This window comes from Phascolarctos cinereus, unplaced genomic scaffold, assembly GCF_003287225.1.
Source record: "Phascolarctos cinereus isolate Bilbo 61053 unplaced genomic scaffold, phaCin_HiC Scaffold_1;HRSCAF=81, whole genome shotgun sequence".
Classification (NCBI taxonomy): Eukaryota; Metazoa; Chordata; class Mammalia; order Diprotodontia; family Phascolarctidae; genus Phascolarctos; species Phascolarctos cinereus.
This window is the reverse complement of record NW_027555514.1, coordinates 52542652-52545504: the sequence shown is the minus strand read 5'-3', so window position 1 is coordinate 52545504 and position 2853 is coordinate 52542652.

Below are 2853 nucleotides of genomic sequence, written 5' to 3'. Positions count from 1 at the left end.
CATAGCTTCATGCTTATCTGGTCTGAAAACATGACACTGATACTTATATACTCTTATTTTAAAGTAAATCCAGGTGGTGCTTCCACAATAAAAATAATTCATAATAAGACAGTTCTACTAATAAGCAGATGAAATGAAATTTAAGGCTGCAAGTGGAAGAAGGAGCTTTCAGAATAAAGAGGTGATAGTTCCACTGTATTGCACCCCAATTAGATGATATCTGTTCAATTCTGTAAAAGGACATTCAGAAGTGGGGGGTAGCTAAAAAAAGGCAACCAGGGATGGCAAAGGGCCTTGAGTCAGTGACACATGAGGATCTCTTGAAGGAACTGGGAACATTTAGTCTAGAGAGGAAATAATTTGGGGTGGATGCAGAATTACAGATTTAGAGCTACAAGGGGTGATCTTATAAGCCACAAAGCCCAACTTTCTTACTGAGGAAATGAGAACAAGGACAAGAAATGAGGACTAGAAAGATGACATTGTCTCCCCAGGGTCACACAACTACTTAGTGTCTGGGGTGGAATTTCAACCCAGGTATTCCTGACTTTGAGTCTAGTAAATATTTGAATGTCTGCCATAGGGAAAAGGATTAAACTTTTTCTAGTTGGCTCCAGAGGATGGAACTAGCAGCAATGGATAGAAGTTGGAAAAAGAAAAATTTAGACATAATGTGAGAAAATTTTCCTTACAATTAAAGTGATCTAAAAGTAGAAAGGCCAGACTTAGGAGGTTAGAGGTTTACCCTCACTGAAAGTCTTCACACAAAAGTGTTGGATCTATTGTGGGGATTATTTTTTGGGCGGGCATAGGTTGGACTAGATGACTGCTGTTCTGAAATTCTATGATCAGCAATGACCAGGCCTCCCAGGATCCTCTATGACAATAAACTTGGCTTAAATACACACACAAACACACACATATAATTTGTATTGCATTTTGTGTGCTGAATGTTGATATAATTAGTTTCCTTTGCATTATTACATATTTTATTTTATGCATTTAAATGCATTGCTCCGAGGCTTCACCGAACTGTCAAAGGACTCTATAGTATAAAAAAAGATTAAGAACTCTTGCTCTAGGCTGATTTCAGAAAAACTGGGAAAGACTTGTATGAACTGAGGCAAAGTGAAATGAGCAGAACCAGAACAATGTACATGGTAACAGCAATTTTGTATGATAATCAATTGGGAATGACTTAGCTATTTTCAGCAATACAATTATCCAAGACAATTCAAAAAGTCTCAGGATGAAAAATGCTCTCCACCTCTAGAGAAAGAAATGATGGAGTCTGAATGTAGATTAAAGCATGCTATTTTTCACTTTATGTATTTTTTCATGTTTTTTCCCCTCTTTAGGGTCTCTGTCTTCTTTCACAACATGACTAAAATGGTAATACGTTTTGCATGATTGAATATGTATAACATATTAAATTGCTTCCTGTCTCAGGGAGGGGAGAGGTAAAGGAAAGAGAGAAAACTTGGAACTCAAAAACATTTTTAATGAGTGTTAAAAATTGTCTTTACATGTAATTGGTGGGAAAATAAAATATTATTAAAAAAAAGAAGAACAAGAAGAAGAACCCTTGCTCTAGGCCTACCTGTCTAATATCCTTGGAAGGACTGAGATTCAATGAAAAAAGAGTTTGTTTGATCAAGAGGAAGACAGGGTCCATCAAAGAACTTTCTTCATGATATCTGCTACATTGTATTATGGCATGTACTGACTGCAAGATATTAGGCAAAAGATGTTTATCTTTGTTTGGGCTCTATTATTGAGGGAAGTTCTCCAACAACATCAATTTTAATAACACACACTTGAAATTCCACATAATTTGTAGTTTATTTTAGCCCATAGTACCAAAATTCAAAACCAAGCTCAGACTCAAAGCCAAAAAGCATTACAATGAGTTTTGTAACATAGTTGTATAGTATTTGGAAATAGAAATAAAAATCTGACTCATTTTATTTGTATTTTCATTAGTTTTAAGTTAATCCCAGTGAATGTAATAGCAATTCTTTTCAAACAAAAACATCTGATTAAACTACTATAAATCCTCCTCTAATAAGCAAATCAACATTTCAACCTAATTTAATAAATAATTTTCATAATCTCTATGCTGAACAGTGTTCTATAGGCTACATTATACTTAAGTAAGACACTTGAATGTAAATATATTTTCCTTCTTCTCACTTTTACCCTGCTCCACTGTAAAAGAAGGAGAGGGCTATAGAAAAGTTGATCCTGAATATGTTAATGGTTGAAAAGTAGCCTGGTGTGGTATAGATAGTGTTGGACTTCAAGGTAAGAAGACCTGGGTTTTCATTTCACCTCTGACACTAGCCATGTGACCATAGGCAAGTCACTTAACACTATGTGCTTCAGAAAAGCCCCTGGGCCTTAGACATGAACTGTTTTTATCTGTTTGTGGAGAACGTTCTCATACCAAGAATTCCTCGTAGGGATGAAATCATAGATGCTTTGTGAATTTGTGTGTTGATGGAAATATGGATAATTTCTTTTTATTTCTTCAACATTATTTCCACAGCTAAAATAATGGGGAAAGTATGCATATGCTTTATCAATGAAAAACTGAATGATCCTAATATAAACAACACAATTTGACTGTCTAGTACATTATTCACTTGTTTGGAAGGGTCCAGGTTTATTATGGCATATGGCAAGAAGGATATTTAGATTTAACAAGTCACCCTGATAGGTTTTTTTAAGCATAGCTTTTAATCTTTTCATAAGACTAAAATGAACTAAAAATATACAATCACTTTGACTGCCTTAGATTACTATGGAAAGGATATGTAATTTACCCACAACCAACAATCAAAACTCTGAGCC